Source organism: Podarcis muralis, chromosome 6 (assembly GCF_964188315.1).
Source record: "Podarcis muralis chromosome 6, rPodMur119.hap1.1, whole genome shotgun sequence".
NCBI classification, from domain to species: domain Eukaryota; kingdom Metazoa; phylum Chordata; class Lepidosauria; order Squamata; family Lacertidae; genus Podarcis; species Podarcis muralis.
The window spans coordinates 66,935,421-66,962,681 of record NC_135660.1 but is presented as its reverse complement, the minus strand read 5'-3'; the positions used below and the strand labels follow the sequence as shown (position 1 = coordinate 66,962,681).

Genomic DNA, 27,261 nt, shown 5'->3' with positions numbered 1-27,261 from the left:
GGAATACTTAGCTGCTTCACATTTATCTTGATCTTTTTTATTATATATATATATTAAAGAACTAGAATAAAATACTGTTCCTACAGCTTCTTGGTTCAGTGTCTTGAATAAAAAATCCAGAAAGGCTCCTGTCAAAATTTTATTGTAATGACTTTAAATACTGGACACACATACACATATGTTGTGGATAAAAGTACCAAATTGTAACAGTAAAGTGAAATAAAGATATTAAATAACTCAACCATAAGAAAGAAGTGCTGTTGCTTTTGTGCCAATCTTCAGTATGTAGACTTGGATTAAAAGGAGGCCCTCTTTTTATTACAGTTGGCAAGTGCCACAAAAATTATATACGATCAAATGAATTATCGTTAAGACTGTTCTGTGTTTGCTACTGCATGCATTTATAACATAACACCATTTTGCTACCATACTTTTAAAAAATATATATGATTTTTTTTATCCACAGGTTTGCAACAATGGTGGACAAACTACAGAATGCCATATTGCAGTGAAGCTCAACCCAACATCATGACTCCAGAGTCTTGGTGAGGAAATGTTTCAGAAACTTGAATCTTTTTGTTTATTTAACATCAGAGAGCATATGTTACATTTTGCACGAAGAGTTAAACGAATATGTTTTTATTTATATTCATAATCCTTGCACTTAAAGTAAAGGTAAAGGGACCCCTGACCATTAGGTCCAGTCGTGACCGACTCTGGGGTTACGGCACTCATCTCGCTTTATTGGCCAAGGGAGCTTCCGGGTCATGTGGCCAGCATGACTAAGCCGCTTCTAGTGAACCAGAGCAGCACACGGAAACGCCGTTTACCTTCCCACCAGAGCGGCACCTATTTATCTACTTGCACTTTGACGTGCTTTTGAACTGCTAGATTGGCAGGAGCAGGGACCGAACAATGGGAGCTCACCCCGTCACAGGGATTCGAACCGCCGGCCTTCTGATCGGCAAGTCCTAGGCTCTGTGGTTCAGCCCACAGCACCACCTGCGTCCCTACAATCCTTGCACTTACTGAGAGCCAAATGGGATGTAATGTGGCAGTCACAGGTTATGCACACATCTGTCCACTTCTTAAAATGGAAGGGTAGTTAGGGTTTTTCAAGAAAACTTCTATATGGGTGACTTGAGACAAACCTTTCCACCCCTCTGTCTTACTCATTGCTCAAATGATGAACCACGTTTGTTTTCAGGCCGACTGATTTCTCATGACTGAGCCAGGTTGGCAGAAACATGCCAGGTCACAGCATAGAAACATATCATAAGTCAAATGGAGGTAAAGGGAGCTCAGTTTCCTTCCTTCAAGTCCATATGGATATATCAGTGTTAAATATTATAGCCCAATCTCACCTGACCACTTTGATAGGAATGAGGCAGATGCACTGGGACATGAGCAGCCAGAATGGCTGGTCCTTCTTGTGTCCAGTTTGTTCCTTGTCCCTGTCTATTATCAAACATTTTTTTTAAAAAAAGTGCCAAAAAACCCCTGTTGACTAATCTTCTGGGGCTTAAACTGAGTGAACCTGCATACAGTGGTACCTCAGGTTGCAGACGCTTCAGGTTACAGACGCTTTAGGTTACAGACTCCGCTAACTCAGAAATAGTACCTCGGGTTAAGAACTTTGCTTCAGGATGAGAACAGAAATTGTGCGGTGGCAGCGGGAGGCCCCATTAGCTAAAGTGGTACCTCAGGTTAAGAACGGACTTCCAGAATGAATTAAATTCTTAACCCGAGGTACCGCTGTATTTCCAAAACTTTAATATAGGCATAGAGAAAGGGATGACAGTGTTCTTTTTAATCTCAGCTGCTCTGAAGGCTGCTTCAAATATCAAAAGTAAATGGGAAGAGGAGGCTCAAATTTTAGTCACACTTGTGCTAGCGGCTCACAGGCAAAGGGGGAAATGATCATCATCATATCCCACTGTGTTTCATCAAGGAATCCAAAGCCATCACCCATCCAAGCATTGAGCAGCAGACCTAGAAGTGCTTAGCTTCAGCAAGGGAGTGCCTTCAGATCATGCCATGGGAGAACATGAATATTCCTTGAAGAGGAGATACACACTTTGTTCTTGTACTGGGAAATGCAAATCCTTCCCTTCCCTTTACTTTTGCTTCAGATTAGACCCAGATATAATCGGTAGAAGACTCTCCTTCCTTGAAGCTTTGTAATCAGAGGTTAGATGGCCACCTGTCATGTATGATCTTGTTGAGATTTCTGCATTGCAAGGGCTTGGACTAGATGACTCTCGAGGTCCCTTCTAACTCTACAATTCTATGATGCTATGATAAATATGAGTTACAATTGCTTTCTCTATCACTGATTCCTTTTGAACTAAACTGAATAGCTTCTATTGGGCTTTTGCTGCTTCTTGTGATTGCCTGTAGTGATTGAGATGAACGAAGGAACAGTTTTTCTTATCTTCCATTAAAGCTTTAGTTGATGGTATCCAAAATAGAATACTAAATTAATGGTAAAAATTCTCACACACCTCACCCAATATACACCAATCCAGTGCTTGTGGCTGGAGACAGGGTCGTTTATTTGGTCCATGAAGATTTCTCAGCAGATATTTAATTATTCTCTAAAATGTAAAAGAGTGCCAGAGCTTTGCATGGCAAAATTATGCTATCAGGAACAATGAACATTTAGTCCATTGATGGATAAATCCTGGTATCAAAATATGACATATTTATTTCAGAAATTTGACAACCTACGCAATTATTTTTTCCCCCAAGGGGATATTGCTTTAGCCAAGAAAGATTTTAAATCGTGTAGAAATGATGTGTTTATGCAGGAAAATTTTGCATCTCTTTATACCTCCGGTATAAATATAAACCAGACCCAGAGGATTGCTTATTTAAAATTAGTACACTTTGTTTGATGAAGGAACTCACTCTTGCTTGGTTGCTATTAATGCCTTCTACATTTCTTGATATTAGCAAAGGTACCATACAATCTAGTTTCTACCACTGGTCAATAGGTCAGAAAATAGGTTTCCTGTAAGGATATTAATACAGGCATCCCCACATTTACATATTTTTGGATACAGTATTTTTTGCATGGATTGAAGAGAGAGCGGCAGAGAGGGTGTTTAAGGGGTGTTTACAGGGTGCTCCCACTTTACACGATTTTTACAGGGTGCTCCCCACTTTATGCATTTAGCGGCCCAGAACATAACACTCCATAAGTGGGAGCCCCAGTATACTGGGGCACAAGCCATAGTTTACATTGCAAATGTGAAATATCACAGAATTGATTGTCTCTATTACCTCAATTTTATTTTTGTATATTTAATTATGGACAGCAGATACCTACAAAACTACAGCTAGAAACCAGTATGATGGAAATTTAAATCTAGGTAAATGACTGGTAGAACTAATTATGACATTTGAAGGGTCAGCTACCAGGTTTTAATTAGTTTGTTTTTATTTATGCTTCATTTATTTATTTAAGCTTTGTTTTTCATGCTATTTGCTGCATTGTGTCTATCCCTCTGTTTTATTGTTTTATATTGGGATTGTTATGGTTTTAAGCAATGCATATGAGTTATTTATTGTTTTTCTTTCTTTTTTATAAAAAAGGACGATTATGCATTGTAGCCCTAGCTTATATTTTAAAACAAGCTTTTTAGTTGCACGTAAAATCTGTTTTGTACATTTTTGAAAGAAAAATGTCACCTGTTAGAAAAAGGAATGTTTTGTTTGTTGTTAAGAAGGCTGCCGGAGGGCAATCTGGTAATCCTATAGGCACAACTGACAAGTGTGCTCAGTTGCTGGGAATTTGCACAGGAACTTTTCTTAGTTGCCTAAATTACATTTTAGAGGGCAATTTATTACGTCTAGACAACTTGAATGTGTACTGATAAGTTCTGCTTAATATTGCACACTTGACAGCCTTACTCTACTGGTAAAATGCGGGTCTACGTCATAAGTTACTTCCTGCTGTTACACTTAACTTAAGTCAAAGCTTTACTAAAGGATGAGGGTGGGGTGGCTGTTAGATGATCTTGCTTTTAATGGCAGCTGTCATTTGAATCAACAACTCTATCCTTCATAGCTGATCTGTGTTAGATGTTTTACCCACCAAGTTGGCAAGTAATAGTTATAATTTTTCTCTGTCTAGAGACCATTTCCACCAGTTCATTCCACACTCCCAACATTTCATTGCACCCTGAGGTGGCCAAAAAGCCAGAGCAAGCCCTGGTTGGAGTATTTATGAATTTTGCTGAATTTCTTAGGGGACAAATTAAATGGATTAACTGTGAGAGGACGCAGAAGGCTTGGCCCCTAACTTAATGGTGCTCCAAATACATATTTGGCTTTCTCCCACACAAGTGAATAGTTGCCATTCATTCCTATAGGGGACATAGTGTTGCAGTTGGGGACACAAAGCGTAATTTAGTCCAACCCTCTACAATGTAGGAATCTTTTGCCCAACTTAGGACTTGAATCCAGGACCCAGAGATTAAGAGTCTCACGCTGTACTGAGTGAGCTATCCACAATGCATATCCAGTGCTTCCCTATGTGTGTGTTCATTCATTTGTGTACTTGTGCACATGCATGCACACCTGCACGCAGACACACATGGCACCAGTGGTGAAGCTTCATGCTCCGGCACGGGGGGGGGGGGGGCGGAAAGAAGGTGGGGGCAGGGCTGGCACTCATCGTGGGAGCAGGGGGCAGCCACGATGGCACCCTGCCGCGATCGTGCTGCTGGGGGCGGTGCGCTCCCCCCGCACTCCTCTTCCTCTGCCAGTGCATTGCACACCAAAGCAGGTTGAATTAAGCACAATTGCAATGAACATTTCAGGGAGGGGAAGGAGTGTTTATTTTGACCTCTCTAGGGGCCATTATTTGCTTCAGAGGAATGTTAGTGACAGGTTTGGCCGCTTCCTAAACTGATGGCAGGAGAAATAGGAAAACACAATGGACCAAGGTTTTGCCCAGTTATCTTCTCTGTGTGATGGACTCATGGGAAAAAGCTGTCCCATGAGCCTTTGCTGCAAAGAGTAGGGGAATGCCTATATAAGGCTGCTTTCCTTGGAGCTCACAGCCATTTTGCTTTGAGAGCTTATCAGGTTATCAGTCTTCACTGAGCAATTTTGGGTCGCTGGGTGACAGCCGGAAAGGACTTTTTCTCTCTCAACCTGATTGGCACTTGGTTGGGGGTTTTTTCCGCCTTTCTCTCAGTAAAATTATGGTTTTTCTTTGTTAGGTGGAAGAACATTGTATGAGGGTGGAAATGGCAGGATCAACATAGTATAGGGGGCTGCCATAAGGGGCCTGAGGGAGGATTGATAAACCCAAGCATGGGTTTGGTATCTGCCTGGTTGGAATCTGTAGCCTGGTCCCCCAGTGAAACCTTGCTTGCTTGACTTGCACCACAGCATGGTTCGACACTGGCCAACTCCTGCCATTCCAGTTTGGAGCGATCCAAACCCAGTGGACCCATTCCATCAACATGGGGCTTGTGGAATGCTGAACTGATTTTGGGACCCAATGCCATTCCAACCCTTGCCCCACCTGCTGCTGTCAGTAAAGATATAGCCTGATTTTATCCCATCACCGTTGTACAGTCTGGTTATTTTGCTGCTCTCATGGGTCACATAATGAGCTTGCCTGGGCAAGTGAATACTTATTATATCTGTATACTTAGCGATACTAAATGAGTGACCTTCAAATATTAACACCAAAATAAATCTGTATCGTATCTGTAACAATGATCAGTGTTGCCACTCTTTTCAAAAGCAGATAGTAGCTAGGTGCCAGTACCCTTTGTTTAAAATTCATCCCAGCATTTTGTTACATGGGTTTACTTCGTCGGGAGTCAACATAGCTCTGTTGAACTTTTAACATCTTAAAGTCAGGAAGAGTGTTCTTAATACTGGCAGTTTGTTTGATCAATGCCATGATATATAATGGGAGTTCTGTTTTTGTCACTTTAACAGAAAAATGTTTTAGGAGCTCCATCACTGGGTGCCAATTTAACACCAGGTTTCAGCAGTGCTCTAAAAGTGCCAATGTAATTTATAAGGTGACCTGCCTGTGTGGAAAGCAGTACTTAGACAAAGCTTCAAGCAGTTTGAGAAAATGTTTTAATCTTGTGCTTGTTCAACCGGAACAAAAGAAGTTTGAATGCCTGCCTGTTCCTGCACTGTATCTAACAACCTGGTCCTGTAGATTGGCTTTAGCTGAAATGATGCAAATAGTAGCTTGCTCTGTTGCAGCTGAAGTACAATCCCATGCACAGAATATCTGGATATTTTCTGATGTTTTCTTGATTTAATGTGAGCAGGTTCACACTACCTTCTGGGGTTCCTATGGGTTGCAGAAGACCTACAGATAGAGCAGAATGAGATGATGATGATGGAAAGGGAAAGGGGACAGAAGGAACTCCCAACGGAACTAAAACAGTCGCGCTTGCTTGTGAAACAGAATCAGAAAAAGCACATGATTTTACATTAGCAGTGCTTCTGAGGTTAGATTCCAGCAGCAAGCCAAGCTGTCGGTTGTACTTCAGCAGGTTTTCAAACAAAATAATATTCTTGTGCCCCCAAGGAAGATTTCATCTGCACTTTATTGGGCAATTGACATGTTTATTAACATTCCTTATTCCTTATTTCTGGCACTGTTTGTGTGACTAGCCTCTGTTTTTGTTGCTGTACTGGCTGTGGTGCTTCCCTCTTCTTTCTCCTGCTTCAACAAACCATAGTTTGCTGGGCTGGGGATGTTATATCTGAAACCCCTATTGATTCCCCCGCCTCCGCCCAGTGTTAGAGTTATGACACCTTTAGTATTAACAAACACATTACAGTGGTATCTCCGGTTGCGGACGGGATCCTACCAACGGGTTACTAATAATTTTTCTCCATCTTGTTGCATTTTATTTAAAAACAAGAAGCCTAGTTAGCGATTTTTAAGAGAGAAATACTTCCATACAGCTTAAGTTAAATTTCACACTTGAAAATTTCAACCCAGAATCACAAATTTTAAGCCAATAAACTATTCATAAAATCAGTAGTGAATCTTCCCAAACAGGGTTTTATTGGTATCAGGCAATAAAATTAGTACCAGCAGTTGGGATTTTGGAGAATACTGACATTCACTGCTTCACTGGATGTCAGAAAAATCCAGTGCATATGATTGGCATTAATCATGTAAATTATGTAACCTACATAATTATGTAACTTACATAATTTTGCCACTGTGCACATTGAGACAGATAAAGCTTTTGGTGGAGGATGAACTGCTATGGAAAGGAAACCACGCTGCATGAAACAAATATAGGATGGAATGGGAAGCAATGTTTTCTTACATCCCTAATCAGCATTCCTGGGAGTGATACATCCATTGGATCCAGATATATGTTGCACAACCAGAAAAGTACATACACTTGCACAACATACCCCACTGAATTCCTCTGTTTTTCCTGCCCCATAGTACCCTGTGCCATAACCATGCTTGTTCCAAAGGATTTGTTGATCCTTAATTATAATCTCAGATAGGTATGACCTGTAAAGTCAGTCTCTGTGGCACAGAGCTATAGATTCCACAGGCAGTAACAACACTCTCCAACATGCTGAAGAGGAAAATCAGGATTCACGTCTTTTGGTGCTGTGCTCCCACGGAAACTAGCTAACTCACAAGAGAGCACAGCCACCCAAAATGGGTGTCTTTTGAGGCCGCACTCTTGTGGGAGCCAGAACAGCACATCCCGGGATCCAATCAGAAACCAGGTTGGCTTTTGTAATTCTGGGATGTCCTACACAATTCAGCCCAGACAACTGAGATCCAGTGCCAAGGGCCTTCTGGCGGTTCCCTCATTGAGAGAAGTGAGGTTACAGGGAACCAGACAGAGGGCCTTCTCGGTAGTGGCGCCTGCCCTGTGGCACGCCCTCCCTTCAGATGTGAAGGAAAGAAGCAGCTATCTTATCTTTAAAAGACATCTGAAGGCAGCCCTGTTTAGGGAAGTTTTTAATATTTAATGCTGTATTGTTTTTAACACTTAGTTGGAAGCCGCCCAGAGTGGCTGGGGAAACTCAGCCAGATGTGCGGGGTATAAATAATAAATTACTACTACTACTACTACTACTACTACTACTACTACTACTACTATTCATGGGCATGACAGTGGCAGGGTCATTCCCATTGGGAATGGAGACTCAAAGTTCTATAATGAAAAATGATTGTATTCATCACAATTTATGCTGGGAGAGGTTTGGGCTTGTGGTCCCTATCAAATAGGGAGTCTTCATGGCCTTCCCTGCCATGACAGGTTAGTGGCAGATTCCTCTGCAAGGGAAGGAGGTAGCAGAATAGACACTACGGCGGGAGTTTATCGAGACTGTTCAGTGTATCCACAGAGTGTTGAACAGAGTAGCCTGTGAAAGCAAACCCAAAGTTTCTTGCAGCATTCCTAAAACTTACATCAATTGGCCATAGTGCTAATTTTCATTGTAATAGTCCACTTCCTTGCTTTCTCTTCTGTATTAACATTGTACATTCAAATCAATGATGCAGGAGAGGTTCAAAAGACAATTTAAACCTCACTATGAAAATATCATTATTAAGTAGTTTCTACCTAGTCAATTAAATACACATCTGTTAATGTGAATATGGTCTTGGACACAATTGCCTGGATCAGCTTCTGGAAGGTTTTGCTCAAGCGTGCCTTGAAATTAAACAGCTGTCAGTCTACAGATCTGCACATTTTTCAACTTATTTGAAAGAAAGTAGTGTGAGAATCAATTTTTGCTGTGCTCACTCTCTCGAAGAATTTCCCCCTTCATTTTTCAGTACATTTCACAGGTACAAATATATATGCTTCCATAAATTGCTTCCTTACATTGGTTCAGGCAGTACAGCCAGTAAGTAGCTATCTTTGAAAACACAGAACACCTCCCCTCCCACCCCAAATTATGGAATTCAGGAGTGCTTCTACATTTCAGCCTTGCAAAAAGAACTCTTCAAAATCCTAAAATGATATATTTCCATGGGATGGAGTAGTCCACCCAGTTTATTGTGTACGGTGACAGCATTGCAACCATATATTTGAAAGTGCTGTGCGGTTTCGATTTTTCAAGGAAACAAATATCAGTTCCTCTGACATGTTTTCATTGGAAAGCTGAGTCAGTTACTTCTTAAGATTTGCCCTATCTGTCTTACTACTGATAATGTTGTATCATGTTACATTGAGTTTACTCAAGATATTACACAGAGACAAAAAAATCAAACGGGAGAATGGTTGTCCTTGAAAGATGATTTCTAACTGTTTAAGAACTCTCATCTGAAAAGCCTGAAAAGTTGTATGATCCAGTTAAGGATAAGGTACTGGCCCTTTGCTTCTTCCTTAAGATGTTTTATAGAATATTATAACTGTACAAGATTCAATCTTTATTGCTAAGCTAAGCATTAGTAACACACCAGAAATAAATAGCAATGAAATAATGTGTTTTGAAAACATAGGTTTTATAGGTATTTGGTGGTTTTGCTTTTTAAAGAAACAACCATGTCTCGTTTTTGGTTTTAACAGCTGATAGTCTTAACTTGTTGTTTCTGCCACTTTGGTGAATGTTGCATTAATACCTGGCAACATGGATTTTATCGGTGTCCTGACACTGAAGCTCAAAAGTTGACATTTTAGCTGTGTGGAAAGCACATGTTCAGGGATTGAGCCACCCATGCCCTTTCCTAGGATAGTCTATTTTATTTCTTCTCTCCCGCCTCCAGCTTTCAACACCTCCCCCCCCCAAAAGAAAACAGTCAGTCATCCATTCTGGACCTTAGGCTCATCTTCTGAAGATTTTTAGATTTCTGCAAATGGGGTTTCCCTCAGACTTTCCTAATACCTAGATCTTGTGTGTAGGTGATGCTGCTTTGACTACACAATAGTACACACTTGGATAATAAGTTCGCTTTTCATATATATGTGGGAGAACTTAATATAGTCCCAAAAATAGCTTGATTTGCTATTTTAACCCCAAATGGAATTCTCTCACTCCGCACTCTCCTGTGGGCTTTGAGAATCCTTTAGTGGTGGTTGGCTTTGGATGTGGAGCTGGAGTTGGAAGTGGGAGGATTAAAAAGGGGGGAAATTGGTGCAGGCATCTTGCACCAGTGGCTATGGGGCTCTCACGCTACAGTTCTCCACCCCTCTTCCCAGGTTGACCCTCGGGTCCCATCTATTAATACTGATGTTGTCTTGGAATGACCTTCAAGCACATTCAACACATTTAAAGGTAAAGGTACACCTGACCATTAGGTCCAGTCGTGGACGACTCTAGGGTTGCAGCGCTCATCTCGCTCTATAGGCCGAGGGAGCCGGCGTTCAGCTTCCAGGTCATGTGGCCAGCATGACTGAGCCACTTCTGGCGAACCAGAGCAGCGCACGGAAATGCTGTTTACCTTCCCACCAGAGCAGTACTTATTTATCTACTTGCACTTTGACAGGCTTTCGAACTGCTAGGTTGGCAGGAGCTGGGACCGAGCAATGGGAGCTTGCAGGGATTCGAACCACCAACCTTCTGATTGGTAAACCCTAGGCTCTGTGGTTTAGACCACAGCGCCACCCATGCCCCTTATTCAACAAATTTGCATAAACCTACTTTAACATTTTTTTTGGGGGGGGGGAATGTTTGTCATTTCAATGAACAAGTAAGTTTAGATACTTGTCACCATTTTCACCTGCCCATCTTCTAGCCAGCTCTGGCTGCTGAGCACTTGTTTCCCTGTTCTCTTCCTTTCACAGAGATAATGACTTCTGCACTTCTGCTCCTTTCTACCACCTCTTCTCTTGTTCACAAGCCTGTCTGCTTTCAAGATAAGCAAGTAGGTGGTAGCAACTGGAATGGCTATAGACTCACTCCAGAGAAGACCCAATGAGAGCACCTTGTCCAAGCCCCTTCTTCCCAAATAGTGAATCAGTTTGAAAATAAGCAAACCTGCAATTTATTGTGTAGGCTACTTCATTTCAAGACATAGATAGCCTCTTGTTTTCTAGTCAGACATGGCTGATGTTATTTTTTTCACCATTCTCTTTTAGGATTTAGTTTACATCAATGAGATTTCCATTTGATCTTAATTTTTTCTTCTGTGCCAGAGGCTAATCAGTTAATATTTTATTGTGACTCAGTCCACTCGGAATAAATTTAGCTGTCCTTTGCTGCACTTCTAAGAATTGTTGTAACATTGTTTTGATCTTTGCAGTTTTTCCGGTAGACAGTTTCATTATTTAACTGATCACATTCTCATCTGAAAGAAGACATCAGCAGTTCAGATGGTAGTTCAAATGGTTTGGGAAATCTTGAGTAATATGCATCTTAAATATGGAATAGGTATTTTATTTTAGTCTTAGTTTTTCCTCTACTTTCTCGGGGGGAAGGGGGTGGAATTAGTTTCCTTCCCAGATGCCTGTGAGCAGCAATAACACAGACTCTTACTAGTTTTGAAGCAAAGATTAAAATTAGAGCAAAGCTAAGATGTCAGCTGTTTGGCTTACCTGTTACTATATGCCAAGAGGTGGGCATTTCGATGACTAGGGAAGATTTTTTTGAAGGAGTGAACTTACCTTTTTTGTTTCCCCAAATGTCCCAGAATTATGTTGTGTTCTAATGTGAGAAATGGTCATTTCCCACTTCCATGGCTTGCCTAAAACAGCCTGGAGGGCCAAATGGGGAGGACTGATGGGACAGATTAGGCCAATGGCCAGACTGTTCCCACCAATTCTTTGGAGCAATACAACACCTGGGGCACTCTGGGAAGAAAAGGGTGGCTGTCAGCCACTGACATCAAAGAGTTCTGCCACCCTGACAGTTAAAGAGGCAGCAAGGGCAAAACAGAGGGAGAGAGAAGCAGTTTCCTGGCACCTATCAGGAAGTCCCCTTGACTTTGTTCCAGTTTTGCCCCACCTTCTAGTTTTGTCTTCTTCAACTAGGGCATGTCTGAAACACTTCAGAGCATCTGTCAGTCATGATACACAGTATTGAGCTAAGTGGACCAATTGCTTGACTCAGTATAAGGTAACTTCATAGAGATTCACATTACAAGAAGTTCGTCGCAAAGGTAGCTTTTTCTTTTCTTTTTAGCCTCTTGGAATTAAAATTATATTGTTCTGACAAATCCATCCAAGCCACTCTGAGCCCCTATCCATCAGAGAGTCTTGGCTATTTAAAACTGCCACAACTGTCTATTTATGTTTTCATTGTGTTAATAAAACCGATAGCTCTAGTAGCATTAATATACGATGAAAACATTTAAAAATCCAAGAAAATTATTTCAGCCTGAGGGATCAGAACAATTTATGTCGAACTTGTCAGGGTACTGGAGCAAACTAAATGAGTCATCAGGAAATAATTTAGGTTTGTTTCATATAGCACTGAAGTATTTTTATGAACATTTAATCATGTATTCCAAGAGGCAGCGGCAAAGGCCTTTCCTTTATAATAATTAATTGAGGGTGGTGTAACACACATATCCAAATGATCTGTTGTGTATTCATTCTGGACTAGGTAGCATAAGTTGATATATATTCCAATAGATCAGAGGAGGGAAACTTCTGGCCCAAGGGACAGATTAGACCCGGGAGGGGTCCTAATTTGATACTCAAGGCTGTTCTCTCCAGAACATGCTCACTAGCCCCTCACATGATATTATATGTGATAACAGATGTGGGGCAGTTAAATTTATAGCTAGAAAGCAACAATAAGGGGCATTAAAGGTGGACTCCCAATTGCATGTGCATATGCAGATGACACAACCTTGATGGCAGAAAGTGAGGAGGAATTAAAGAACCTTTTAATAAGGGTGAAAGTGGAGAGCGCAAAATATGGTCTGAAGCTCAACATCAAAAAAACGAAGATCATGGCCACTGGTCCCATCACCTCCTGGCAAATAGAAGGGGAAGAAATGGAAGCAGTGAGAGCTGGACCATAAAGAAGGCTGATCGCCGAAGAATTGATGCTTTTGAATTATGGTGCTGGAGAAGACTCTTGAGAGTCCCATGGACTGCAAGAAGATCAAACGCATCCATTCTTAAGGAAATCAGCCCTGAGTGCTCACTGGAAGGACAGATCGTGAAGCTGAGGCTCCAGTACTTTGGCCACCTCATGAGAAGAGAAGACTCCCTGGAGAAGACACTGATGCTGGGAAAGATGGAGGGCACAAGGAGAAGGGGGCGACAGAGGACGAGATGGTTGGGTAGTGTTTTTGAGGTTACCAGCATGAGTTTGACCAAACTGCGGGAAGTAGTGCAGGACAGAGGTGCCTGGCGTGCTCTGGTCCATGGGGTCACGAAGAGTCGGACACGACTAAACGACTAAACAACAATAACAACCCAATTGCATTCCCTCCAGTGTGACATGATCCAAATCCAAGACACCATTTTCCAGGTTCAAAATCCCATGCAAGATCACAGACCTGGGAAAAGTGGTTTTTTCAGACATGGTGCCCAAAAACCTGGAGAACCCAAAAACACGTTTTTGGGGGGTGAGATCTTGGCACAAAACTTCGTGAGAACAAGTAGTCACCGTACTCTCATGGGGAAAAAACCCCAGGATATCCTCCTCCTCCTGTTCAAAGCCGTTGACTGGTGTGCAATTGCTCCTTATCAAACGAGGCTTGCTGTCGGTGCTGATAAACTGATCGACAGCAAGCATTGATGAGAACAAGGCTTGCAAAGGATTGGCTGCACTAGAGAGTTCCCAATTTAGAACAGTGCAGCCAATTCCTTCCCGATGTAGGGCTTGCTGTAAGTTCAAATCAGCAGCCCAGTGTTTAAAACAGGCCACATGAGGAAATGCTTGTGCCAGCATAGCTAACAGCATTTGCATTTCTTTTCAAAATGAAATATGATATATACATTCTTTTCATTCAATAATAAAAAAAAGCCACTTCATTATGTGGGATGGGCAGATGGCAGCACCTAAGCCATTACACAATAACCTTGTTGTTCACCTCCCCGGAGTCCCAATACTAGACTAGGAAGGCACAATCATGTTTTCCAGCAATATTGGAGACAGCCATCTCATTCGCAATATGGCAGGCAGCTTCCTCTGCATTTTAGTTGGGTAGCTGGGGGGCTGTTGTTGGAATATTGGACTATGTGGACCCTTCATTTGATTTTGTATTCATATGAGCCTTGAAGCTAAAACCCATTTTCAGAAAATAAACCGTCATATGACATTTGATCAAAACATTGATCAAAGATTGGGGGAGGTATCGCTTTATCATTGTCAGGTTTGAATAAACAAACTATTAAAACAAATTCCTCTTTTCTGTTCTTTTAAGAAAATAATAAACTAAGATTACAATTGTTTGAATAAAAAAAGTTTGATCCAGGCAAACTTTAGTATGTTCAAGGCTTATTGAATTCAATAGGTTAGTGGGCTGTAAAGTTTTCCCCAGTAAAGATAATTCTAAAATTATATTTGTAATGGCATTTGAAATTGCTTAACTTTGGGTGCATTTTGCAGAAAGGATCCAGCTATTGGTTGAGACTATCCAAATAAAGCACCATACCAGCACCATAATTCAAAAGCATCAATTCTTATGGTGCTGGAGAAGACTCTTGAGAGTCCCATGGACTGCAAGAAGATCAAACGCATCCATTCTTAAGGAAATCAGCCCTGAGTGCTCACTGGAAGGACAGATCGTGAAGCTGAGGCTCCAGTACTTTGGCCACCTCATGAGAAGAGAAGACTCCCTGGAGAAGACACTGATGCTGGGAAAGATGGAGGGCACAAGGAGAAGGGGGCGACAGAGGACGAGATGGTTGGATAGTGTTTTTGAGGTTACCAGCATGAGTTTGACCAAACTGCGGGAGGTAGTGGAGGACAGAGGTGCCTGGCGTGCTCTGGTCCATGGGGTCACGAAGAGTCGGACACGACTAAACGACTAAACAACAACAACAACAACAATCCAAATAAAGACTTATATGAAACCATGTAACACGTGTGGTCTTAATAATCATGCCCATTTAGGAGCTACTAATGATATATGTTTTTATGTACATGTTTAAAATATTAAAATGTATCACCTTTTTATTTTATCTAGTCTAGTATATTATAAAGAATAAAGAGAAAAAGACATGTACAGAACTGTTCTAAATACTGTATCTTTGGATTATGGACAAGAGCGTCCCACTCAAAGGCTTGGGGCAGGTAGCAGTATTTAAAAGTACTGTATTCTGAATTAATAATATAAATCACAGCTACCGCTCACGTTAAAAAGAGGAAATGTGTACAGTTAGGGGAACTGTGAAGAACCATCTAGGTAGTGTGAATTCCAAAAGTTTTTAATACTTCCAGTCACGTTCTCCTTTGGGGATACTCTCAAGGATACAGGTTGTGGGGGAATCCATGCTTAAAGGAGAATGAAACACTCAAGAAGATATTTCAGTAGCCAAGGCCAAGCTAGAAGAGTTTGAAATCAAGCTGTTGCAGTCTATACAGAATTCTTTGAACTGATGACTTCTCAAGCACCTGGCACCTTAATGGCAAATGCTATGAAATAAATATTTACTGGAATGTAAAGGACAATATATTATGTGGGCAAATAAAGTAGTTTGCTAACAAAACTGGATTTATCAAAACTAGATTCTACACCAGAAAAGAAATTATTTCTCAGTTAAAATGACATATAGCCACCTGCTACCTTTCAGAGGATTTACTCTTTGGTTATGAACAAAACTGTTTTATGTCCTATTGCTAAATATATTTTCTCTCTTTGCAAACAAATATTTAAGAAAATAGTATCAGTCTGAGTCTAAAGTTTTAAAGCCTGTAAATCCATATATGTGGCAAATTGGAGATCCAAGAAAAGCCCTGGGCCTAAATAAATCCATCATATATTGTGGAAGATTATATTTTAGTGTACACACATATACTGTGTCCTGGAATACCCAGACTGACCAAGAAAAAAAAGCTTTGGAAGGGTTAGTCAGTCACATCTTGATTTATTGGGCAACAAAATTGGCCATAAAACTACCTTTTACAGTGCTCAAGAGACCAAAGCATATAGATGTCATATTGAGTAATAACATCAGGATAATACCAAGGTCTTCAGTTGGTTTGCAGTTTTCATATGGATAAAACCAGATACAAGATACTTAATACCAAAAAAACCCCAGGACATATTCTTCAAGTATTAAAGCACCTTGAAAGATTAATGTTCTTCCAAATAAGGCCCCAGTTATATGATATAGGGGATCTGAGAGAAACCAAAATACCATTTATTTTTTCTTTTCCAATGCAGCAATGTGTATCTGTTTCATCATGCAAATATTGTCAGGAAACTTAATTCAGAAGTATTTCTATCATGTCCCTGTTTGTATGATGGATGATACCCAACAATTCCCAAGAAGGAAATTCTATTGTTAACTCTCACGTGTGCCAGAAACCCTGGGCTGCCCATCTGACAACTGCAGAGAGGGCTACAAGTTTCATAAGAAGTGAGGTTCTTAAACTGGCTTTAAACCATGAGCTACTTCCACCTACCTTGCACCATCCTCCTGATCACATGCCATGGCAAGCCAGAGTATGGCTTACCAGCATCCTGGACAACAGCTGTCAGGTTTGGCTCAGCATGTCCTCCAAACATGGGATCAAAGTTAAGGTCTCCTCTCCTCAACCATGAGCTGTAGCCATGGGATAAAGCTTCACTAGCAACCCTGGTTAGGCTAGAGAGCCCTATCCCAGGTTCAGGCATGCTGAGCCAAAACATTAGCTTAGTGTTGTGGCTTGGTCCTGGCCAGGACTCCCGATTGTAGCCTGCCTGCACATTGGCCAATCGCAGGCAGGCTACTGTGCAGTGCCAAACCTTTCACATTTGTAACCAACACAGTTGTGGCCTAATTGACACAATGTATATACTCTTTGTGCTGTCTGCTTATTTCATTGCAATGAAGTCACAGGGCTATGGCATGCAATGATATGTTGTATGGTATATATGAAGGGTTGCATGCATACCCTGCTTGATACTGGTTTCTCTGGAGAATGGGTGTGTGTGTGTGTGTGTGTGTGTGTGTGTATAAGCACCAAAAGCCGTGCTAGCAGAATCAGTAAGTAAAATCCTCCTTCAGATAAATAAATATAATACTGAATCAGGTATTACTCCTGGTTACCACTAGCAAAAAAATCCATCCTATTTAATTGACTTTGCACTGTTGTATAAATAATATACCACAACAGTTTTAGAAATGCTTTGGGGCATTTTGTGGTGTTTTCTGTTGATAATGTGTGTAGCTCTAAATTGAGGTCCTCTTCCGAAGGAAGAAACTCACTTACAAATATTTAGTGTTTATTTTTCTACTGCTTAGTTGAATAGTAATTACTTGCAACTTGTATAATAGAAACATTTAATTTGTATACTCTGACTTATGGCACATACTTATTAAGGTGAGAGACAGCTTGGAGGATAACATCTTGTGACTTGGCTCTTATATTTCATATTCAATTGACAGTTCTTTCCACATTTATGTGTCTGCAATAAATAAATCATAACAATTTTTTTCTCAGTGGAATCTTGGTGCAAAGTCAATCATCCAAAGAGAAGTGGAAAAACAAGTGCATCATCCACAGAGACGACCATCAATGGAAGCGCTAATAGAATTGCATGGCTTTTGATAGAATTCCAGCCTGATATTGACAGGTGATCCCGTACATGGGGGCATATATAGCTCCAGGCTTCTGTTATCATTATGTAAAGTTCTTGTTCTTTACACTCTTTGTGCTATTTCCTTGGAGACATGGTTTCAGATACAAAGTATTTTGTCAGAGTCTTATAATTATGAATTGAGCAGACTGAATCTCCCAGCTGTTGCAACTAACAGCAGCATTTAATTTGACAGTGAAGTCAGGGGTATTTTCTGCTTCTTGAATCTCAGCCAGCATTCATTATTAATTAGTATGAAATTTGAGAAGCATGTTATTAATATACTCCTGCAACCGGTACAGTTTTAAGGGTACAGTCTGGGTGTGACACTGACTTGTTTAAATAGTTTAAGTACGGTACTTCATCACTCTGTGTCCCTGAAACACTTGCATAGGGTGCCCTGGCCCAATGTTCTGCAGATCCTTCTGTTTCCTGTTCCACTGCAGCCCTGTGCACCACATTCAACATTGTTAAACCCTCTGATTTTTATTTTTATTTTGGTGGAAGGGATGTAGCGGGTTAAGTGGATGGAGTTCAGCAATTGCCAAGAACTGATAAAACAATATATATCCCCCCAAAAAAACACGTTTAATATATTTATGTTCCTTAGTAATACCAATGGATGATGCAAACTTTCTTGTTTCAAGACTTTTATTAGCGATTGCACAAAGTACATAGGCCACTCAGATAGACATGGGGAAGTTACAATGTATAATCACTCCCTGTGCTTATCTGTTTCCATATACTATACCTGTTGTAGAATAAATCAATGTGTGTTGAGACTTGTACCCTTCATGGAAAAATGAATGCCTCTGCTTTGGATTGTACACTCTGTTGTCCAGTATAAAGGCTGCAACCATCAAGTGGCAATTCGGAAGCTCACATTAGATGAGCAGGGTTCTATTCACGCTATTCTGGTTCCAAGCATGAGTGTTCAAACACACAGAGACATTATTCTGCAGCATCAGGTGGCGGGTTGCTTGTGTGAATGAGCTATAACAGGAGATGAGAAACTAACATCACTTCAAAACCACCCCATTAAAAAAATAAAAATAAAAAAATATGGAAGAGATTAAAAGAAATGAGTTCTGCACTGCAAGCTATTTTAGGAAAATTTTAAAACAATGTGAAGACTATAACATTGGCTGCTTTTGTTGAGCTATTTCTTTTCTTCCTTTTCAATCTGATATGGAGTACTGTGATATCTCACTCTCTTTTTGCTGGGTAGTGGTGCACATTTTTCGGGTTTCTCTTTTACAAAAATGCATAAGAGAACATATACTATATCATATGAACATCTCTGAATTTTTAACAAATTTCAAGTGAGTGGCAATATTGCTGCATGTTCTGCACCTGGATGTCCTTGAGCTTATCCTTATTTCAACCAAAATCAGATTTGTTAATGTTTTCAGCAGTTACTAGGGGTGTGAATTGGCTCTGTGTGTGAGTTGGATAAAGAGGCAAATTTGGGAATCTGCCCCCCTCTAATGTTGAAGCATGATGTCAGTTACACCTAAGACAGGGACCTCCAGAAAGCCTTGTGTTACTTTGCTTCTATGCTCTTCTGTGCCATATAGCTCAACCTTACATTTTCCTATATATATGTTTTCCTATGTTTCTCTAGGTCCAAAGTGAGGCTGTTCAAAATGTCATCTGCAGAGCATTGAAGAAATATGGATGATTCTTTGTTAAGGTGTAGCAATGGATTACTTTTTTAAAGAAGTTAAAAGCTTCAACTGGCTTTTTAAAAACCCCATGTTTTTCTGCTTTAAGCAAAGCAACAACAATCAGAGCACTTCAGAACTCTATAGACAGCCATTCTAGATAGCTTCACATTGTACACTTGGTTGGATACCTTTAATGGTGTATCAGGAAGCCTGTAAATGTGTAAATGCCTAGGTCTGTAAGGGCTAGCAGAGGAAACAAACAGCTACCAAAAGGAAACTCCACAGCTTACTTAATATTTGCTTTGTTTACAGATATGCAGACAAGAAGTCTTGCAGTAGGTACTGAATTCTCAAAGAGCATTTTGCATAGCCTTCAACCTTTCTGTTTTTGGACTCTTTGGCTCTCCCAACAAAACAGACAAAGACACATTGTAGAGCACTGATCTGATATGTTCCCTTGCCAGTCAATTGTCATTCATTCAATAGTCACAACTGTTAAAGAATCTACAGATCTCTAGATCCAATTGTGTGCCACAGGCAAAACCACAATGATAAACCTAGTCAGAGTAATAAGATGGTCAAACTTTCAACAGTATTATCGGCCACAGGCTGTCTTCTCTTATGTTAGCATTTAATTAAATATGTCTGTAATATGGATGAAACTGAAATTGGAAACCAGGAAAGGTGTAGTTTCTTATTACCTGTTCCTTTTCATCCTGCACTTCGCTTTCCTGATGTTGCCTGGCAGGGTATCACATTTACACTCACTTTCCCCTTCTGAATGGGATTTATTCTCCATATATTTGTATGAAGCATCTCATAAATACACAGAACTGTTAAATCTACCTCTTTTTATTATTAAGAGAATGTTGTTTAGGGGGCAGAGCACAATGACCAGTTGGGTATGTAAGAAGTAAGACAATCTTTTAGGCATCCTGGCCCCAAGCTGTATAAAGTTTCGGGAAGCAGGACCAGCTTCTTGACCTTAGCTTAGTAGCTAATTGGAGGCCAGTGCAAGTCTTACATTTTCTGCCCAAAGAAAAGTTGATTTATGCTAGTGGGAACAGAGGAATAATGAAAAACCTCATAAAGTGAGGTTAAAACAGAGCAAATGGATCTGCACAAGTATATGTGACTGGTAGCTTCAACATCAGCTTCCTTGGGCAAGCACACTGAAGTATTTGAATCACTGAAGAAAGGCAAAGTTTAACACAATTATTTCTGTCCATCTTGCCTCCCTGTCCTCCATTATCACTTATCCGATTTCATTGGTTTTATAATCTAATCCTGGTTCCTGTGCAAAAGAGAGAAAAGGAGAGTGGAAATCGTAAAGAGACTCCCAACTCCTCTGTTGCACCGAGTATAATTTCCCCCCTTATATTGCCCTGTTTGCAACTTGAGAATTCATAAAAGCAGAGTGACTCAACTGAAGAAGAAAGGATTGCAGGAAAAGCTAGGAACAGTGCATAGTAAAGATACATTAATGCAATAAAATACATTAAGGGCCACCATCTTTGTCATTCTTTGTCCTCATCACAGCCATTTTATGCATTTCTGGCTCCCTAGCAGTGTGTAATTTTCATAAGTTATCCTTTAAATATCATTAAGTGATTATTAGAGATTTCACTGAATTTTGCAATTACTTGGCTTAGAACCCAGAAGCCAATGACTCATAATGGTAAGCTTTAAAAAGGAGGCAAACATTAAAGGCACCAAAATTCTTCTCCAGATTAAATTGGACTCTGAGTTGAAGAATTCTTCCTTTTCTCCCATGCACACACTTAAGTCACTGATAAATTGGTAGAAGTGTCTCCTTCCCATCTTTCTCAGGTTTTCTGGCACTTGGGCCATTATTGCAGCTATATTCTAGTAACTAGAGGATATATTCTAGTAACATGCTGTCACCACAAAGAGCAGCAACTGATATGTAAGGGTGCTTGAGAGCTCATGAAGGTTGGAAATTCACAGGGAGCTGCAGGTACAAGGTCACATCTCCATTGTGAAGGAGTGATATGCTTCAAAACATCAACTTCAGACAGCAGAAACAAAGAAATATCTGAAATTAATAAATATTTTGTAACATTAATTGCCGAACACAAAAGGCATCGTAAAAAAAACTAAACACCTTGAAGCCCACAAACTGCAAGCCAGCAAAAAATTCATTTTAACTATATGACATTTGGAATAGAAGAAGGCCAGAACTGAAGAGACCAGCTGCACCTGTTTTGGAAGGGAATTCCATTTAAGGAATTTGATTTTGATCGTAACTGGACTCAGTAATTATCAAGCTGTGTCCTGACTATTTAAGGAAGATACTGGATTTACAGAATCTAGTTCAAATCTCTCCCCCCCCCCTCTGACTCATCACTACTTAGTATACCTTATCATACTTGTATGATAATTTGAAATTCATCAATAGAGTTTTGTTCTTGCACAGTTCCTCTGAGATCCTGTTAACTGGGGTCCACTTTGCCCAAAACATACTTGGCTTATTGCTTTGAGAAAATTTGCTTTAAGACATTGCTTCTTTCTGTAGAAATGAAAGTTGAAAATACCATCTGACCATTTGTGTATTTCATTCTAGACACTAATAACTTTTTGACAGAAACAAAACAAAATAAAAAAAATTAAAGAATTCCTTCCAGTAGCACCTTAGAGACCAACTAAGTTAGTTATTGGTATGAACTTTTGTGTACATGCACACTTCTTCAGATACACTGAAACAGAAGTCACCAGACCCTTATATATAGTGAGAGAGGCTGGGGAGGGGTATTACTCAGAAGGGTGGTGGGAATGGGTGATTGGCTGATAGGTGTGGTAAACCTGTTGACGACTGTTAACGACTGCAATTGGTCTTACAGGAAAAAGCAAGGGGTGAGATGGCTAAAAATAGCTTTATCATGTTTAAGGAGATAAGAATCCAATGTCTCTATTCAGACCAGGTCTCTCCATGGTTTTAAGTTTGGCAATAAGTTGCAATTCAGCAACTTCTCTTTCCAGTCTATTTCTGAAGTTCTTTTGTAATAAGACAGCTACTTTGAGATCTTGTATAGAATGTCCTGGGAGACTGAAGTGTTCTCCTACTGGTTTCTCTGTCTTGTGATTCCTGATATCAGATTTATGTCCATTTATCCTTTGGCATAGGGTTTGGCCTGTTTGTCCAATATAGAGAGCTGAAGGGCACTGTTGGCATTTGATGGCATACACAATGTTAGAAGATGAGCAATTAAATAGTCCTGAGATGGTATGTTTGATGTTGTTGGGGCCAGTAATGGTGTTGTCTGGGTGTATGTGGCAGCAAAGTTGGCATCTGGGTTTATTGCAGGCTCTGGTACCAGTGTCCATGTTAAGTCTGCTTGTTGTTTTATTGTGGGTGAGGAGTTGTTTAAGATTGGGTGGCTATCTGTAGGCAATGAAAGGTCTTCCTCCCAGAGCTTGAGAAAGACAACTGTCATTGTCTAGGAGAGGTTGTAGATCTCTGATGATGCGTTGAACTGTTTTAACGTGGGAGCTGTATGTGATTACTAGTGGTGTTCTGTTACTTTCTTTTTGGGGTGTGTCTTGCAGCAATTTTTTTGACAAAAGTTGAAGAGACAATGTGTGTGGAATCCTTATGGAATAACTCATTATCTGAAGTTCTAAAGATAGCTGTGGCAAGTCCGACTTGTCAAGACTGGCATATTCAGACACTAACGGAGGCATTCCTAAAGGCTCGTGAAGAACCAGTTCACTTAAGCCTGCTGCCTGCCTGTGAGAGTAACAACAGCTACCTTCATGTTGGACAGCTGCATATTCCTGCATTGTAGGGGGTTGGACCAGACGATCCTCAGGGTCCCTTCTATAGGACCAGTGGTGGACTTTGAGCTCTCAAATTTCAGCGGTGCTAAAATTTGGCACCCTCCCACATCTCTCTCATTACATTGTCCACAGCATTTTCATGGTGCAGCTGCACCAGTCAGCAACCTTAAAACCTTCTATGACAGGACATCCATTTCTACTTTATATATAGGGAGCACTACATCTGCATGGGACGCGGGTGGCGCTGTGGGTTAAGGTCGACGGTTCGAATCCACTTGAGGGGGTGAGCTCCCGTTGCTCGGTCCCTGCTCCTGCCAACCTAGCAGTTCGAAAGCACATCAAAGTGCAAGTAGATAAATAGGTACCGCTCCAGCGGGAAGGTAAACGGCGTTTCTGTGCGCTGCTCTGGTTCGCCAGAAGCGGCATAGTCATGCTGGCCACATGACCTGAAAGCTGTACGCCGGCTCCCTTGGCCAATAAAGCGAGATGAGCGCCGCAACCCCAGAGTCGGCCACGACTGGACCTAATGGTCAGGGGTCCCTTTACCTTTACATCTGCATAGGCATTTCAAAATAAAGTTTGTAGCACCTACTTTTGTTTCATGGTGCAGCTGCACCAGTCAGCAACCTTAAAACCTTCTATGACAGGACATCCATTTATACTTTATATATAGGGAGCACTACATCTGCGTAGGTATTTCAAAATAAAGTTTGTAGCACCTACTTTTGTTCTTGCAAATTATAACCACAGGGTATTATGCTTTAAATGGATAAGTTATCTCCTAATTACACATTATTACCAACATCTTATCCTAAATCATGATAATCTACATCATTAACATTGTTAAATAATAACCCCATTAATGGTTTTAGGAGACTAATTGCATCCAGTTGTTGGTGATGATGCCTTTATGCTTAAGTATGAATACTTTTAGATATAAGATACTCATTAGCATTGATTAAACAATGCTGATGTGAATAACTGCCAGAACTATATAAGCCCCAAAGCAGCATTTGTTGTTTTCAAACAGTGTTCAGCAAGACCTAACTAAAATGTTAATGAAAGCAGATTACATCTTAAGGGGAAGGGGGGAAACTTGTATGAATGAGTTGTTTTTTTCCTTATCTTTTCCCAGCATATGGTTTACCTTCTGTACTGGAGAGACGGCTAATTTATAAATGGGAGTCAAATGGGTCTGGTGGGCTACCACTGTACTTGGAAGGTAGTATTTCTGGGACCCAAATTAATAGGAATGATACAGGAGTTGTACTGGACCATAAATACATTTTAATTGTCACATCAATTAACATTGTAATTACAAGCTAAATGTCCATATAATTTAGTTTCCCAGCTGGGCATCACACCCTTTTGGTGACATGCTAGCACTGCAAGAGGATCCATTATATTTAGCTGTGATCGTCAACATCTTTGCACATTTCCTGTATGTTGAGAATGCCATATAATTTTGTAAAGATTTGGAGTGGGGACATTTCTCTATAAAATGTGAGGGAAAGTTTCTAAAAGAGACCTTTCCAAATGTTAGCAGAGGAGAAAAGTGTCTTTTGTTTAGTGTCCAAAAGGCAACCATCTGGCTCAGCCTGGGACTCAAGACCCAGAAAAATATAGGAAAACAGATGATAGTGTAGGACTGGTTTGTGACTGCATTCCTGCCTTTGGAGTGATGGCCAGCAAACTCAGGTTGATGAGCTGCTTGTGTGAAGAGGCCAAAGAAAACTACACCAGGAACACTCATTCTGCATTTTCTGATGGCAGATATGAGTCATCATTTGATGCCGTAGTCACTGAATGAGCATACATGTGAAAACCCTTAGTGTGGAATAGTCTAGTATTAAAAGAGTGCAGTTTTTAACTTCAGTGAAATGTTTCAGTGAAAGACGCTCTGAAATGCTGTTTGTATGAGAGAGGGAGAAGGAAGGAAGGAAGGAAGGAAGGAAGGAAGGAAGGAAGGAAGGAAGGAAGGAAGGAATCATTGCTAGTATAAATACAGTTTTCCCCACCTTTCCTCAAAACAGTATTTTTCTTTAATCCAAACATAGCTATTCTCTGCCTCCACAGTCCGAAGCAGTAATGCTTCTGAATACCAGTAGCTAATAACCACAGGTCCTTCTTATGGATTTCCCACAAAAATATGATTGGCCACAGTGAGAACAGGATGCTGGACCACGTGGGCCATTGGCTTGATCCAGCAGAGTCGTCTTATGTTCTCAGATTTTTTATATCTGCATTTTTCCAATAACTATTTTTTAATAAACCATGTAGCATACTTTTCTTTCAATCCATCTTTTTCAAAAGCAGGGCTTTTTTCAGCCGTAACTCTCCCTAACTCAGTTCTGGCACCTTTCAGTGGGCGCCATTGCCATTATAAGAGAACAAGGGAGGCATTCATGGTGAGTTCCGGCACCTCTTTTTTTCTATAAAAATAGCACTGTTCATGAGATTTCTGCATTGCAAGAGGCTGAACTATGTAGCCCTCAGGGTCCTTGCAACTCTACAGTTCTATGATTCCGTGATAACATTTTGTTCCTTCGTGTGTCCACATGTGTCAGTGATTGCATGCTTACAGGAGAACCACATGTTCTTGAATCAAGAGGACAGCTAGAATGAGAGAGTGGGAAATCCCACTGGACTTTAGATGTGTCTTTCTTTAATTTCCATTTACTGTAGTTCTCTGTCGTGATATTATTTGTTGTTATCTGTATCTGTATCTTCCTCAGTTGTTCCCAGATTCATTTCCCCTTCAATTTACAGTTGTACCCAAGCCCATGTACTTATCAACTATCTTTTAAAGTCCCTTAAATGATCTTCATGAGATTTTTAGTTTGTATGGCTTGCAATTTGTTGCCCAAAGGTCTTCTGTTGTCGGAATAATGAACTTCATGTAGGGCAAGCTCAGTACTTTTCCAGACAACACTTCGTGTTATTGTTCCATTACTTTATTCCATCAACCAGTTTCTCTATGAATAATACAGTGTTTTATCATTCCAGGAACTGTGCCTTCAGAGGATTAAGCAGCTTTTGGGCCTCTTCAACAGAAATGGACCTAAGGCTTATTCACAACCTCACCAAGTTATCTTCTTATATTGACAACTGCACCAACATTGAAAAATGGGCGTGAACTAAGGGTAATTTTAATTGTCATTTTTAATGCCTTAGCTGTAAGGCTGAATGTTATTTCCAAAGTGAACTAATGCAATGACACATATCACAAATGCAAAAAACAATAAATATATATGGCCTTGGTGGCTAAGAGTACCTCTTTCCCACTATGGTTGGTTCAAATCACCAACTGGGATGTCCAAATCACTAAGGTGATTTGGAAACTTCAGCTGGCAATCACCTGATTACTGAGTGGGAATCCATTTAGATTATACACAACTTTTTCATTTCATTTCACTTTTAATTTGTATGCCATCTTTCTATAATACTATACACAAGGCAGTTTACAATGACAAAATATACAACAAAGAACACACACCATATAATAATCTGATCCAATACAAAACATAACTTTAAAATGGAATGACATATCAAATAAAGCAATTTTCAGTAATCTATTAGACTATAAGAGTACAAAACAATTAACGCTCAAATAATAAATAAACAAATTCACTCTTCACAATTACAATAAATAATTACTAAAATATAATCTATAAAGATAACTGCAAGTCACAATGCAAATCACAATGAATAACATACCACAATACATACAAAAACATGTAAAAGGATCCAATTGAGAAACAAAGACACACAATTTATATAATTTTTTAAAAATGAAAATCCCTGAATTCCACTTCTAAATGAACAACAATGACAAAAAGCACTTCCCACCACCTTGGTGAAGTTTATTCTAGTTTCTCATGTCCAGAAATAATTTCATGGAGAATAAGACTATCAGTATCTAGTGTTCAGTCTCCACTGCCGGAAGTACTGTGCCTCTGAAGAGCATTTGCTGGGAATCACAAGTGGGGATTGTACTGTTGCCCTCATGTCCTGGTTGCAGACATAGGGCTGGCTTCTGTGAGAACAGGATGTTGAACTAGATGAGCATATGGTTTGATCCAGCAGAGCCCTTTTTATGATTTTACAATAGTATACAAATATGTTATCTTAAAT

General features: G+C 40.2%; 1 protein-coding gene and 1 pseudogene across 5 annotated transcripts in view; one reads left to right on the top strand and one right to left on the bottom strand.

The window, feature by feature from the left end:
* PCDH15 (protocadherin related 15) overlaps positions 1-27,261 on the top strand; it is a 621,509-nt gene that overhangs the window by 158,295 nt on the left and 435,953 nt on the right. For all 5 annotated transcript variants that reach the window (XM_077930491.1, XM_077930494.1, XM_077930496.1 and 2 more), the window contains 2 exons: positions 467-545; positions 26,134-26,270. The gene's annotated coding sequence lies outside the window, so the exon portion shown is untranslated. The remainder of the gene's footprint in view (positions 1-466; positions 546-26,133; positions 26,271-27,261) is intronic.
* LOC144328102 (uncharacterized) lies at positions 22,096-23,130 on the bottom strand (annotated as a pseudogene).